Source organism: Penaeus monodon, chromosome 32 (assembly GCF_015228065.2).
Source record: "Penaeus monodon isolate SGIC_2016 chromosome 32, NSTDA_Pmon_1, whole genome shotgun sequence".
In the NCBI taxonomy this organism is placed as follows: Eukaryota; Metazoa; Arthropoda; class Malacostraca; order Decapoda; family Penaeidae; genus Penaeus; species Penaeus monodon.
This window is the reverse complement of record NC_051417.1, coordinates 31140141-31140922: the sequence shown is the minus strand read 5'-3', so window position 1 is coordinate 31140922 and position 782 is coordinate 31140141.

The window sequence follows — 782 nt, the reverse complement described above, 5'->3', positions numbered from 1 at the left end:
CTGATTCGTATTTCTGTTTCGTCATTGCTATCGTTTTGTGATTTTCTATTTCGTTTTTATGTATTTATTAATCTTTACGTTTTGGATGTGGCATTTTGAATCTCGATTATTATTAATTTCTCACTATTTACTCTGTGTGCAATTTTACATTATTTTTGTTTCAAAAAATAAATCTACTTCAAAAATATAAATAGCAAATGGCGGTCACAGTTTTAGCATTTTCCTTCTAAGTCAAAAATGTCAACATATTGCTTCTCGTGATTTCGTTAATGTGGATTTTATGAATTATTCGCGATATATAATCAAGAAAGAATATAAAGAGTAACAATAATCGAGAATATTTTCTACTACTAGCGAAAACGTGAAAAAAATAATAAATTCTAAGCTTTACGCCAAACAAATAGTGATGCGGTATGTCGGTATGAGTCGCCGATATCATCTTTTGTGACAATCGATTATTTCTCATCAGATAATGTAAAAAAAGAACTGTGTTTGTAAAATTTTTGTTCTCTTGATTTTAGCGGACAGATGGACATACAGAATCTTATTAATTACTTAAGTAACGTTTATGTTCAGTGACTTGTGAAGATTTACATTCGATAACAATAACTCTTTAACTCTAAATCTGTATTTCTTTATTTAACATTCTTAACCATTTTAATAATTTTTCTGTTTATATATCTTTATTTTGTCTTGTTGTTTTAAACTTTTTTTAATTCGTGTTTCATTCTCGTCGTTTCAGTCGCTCTGTATCTTCGTATCTTATTTATATCTGCCAGCCA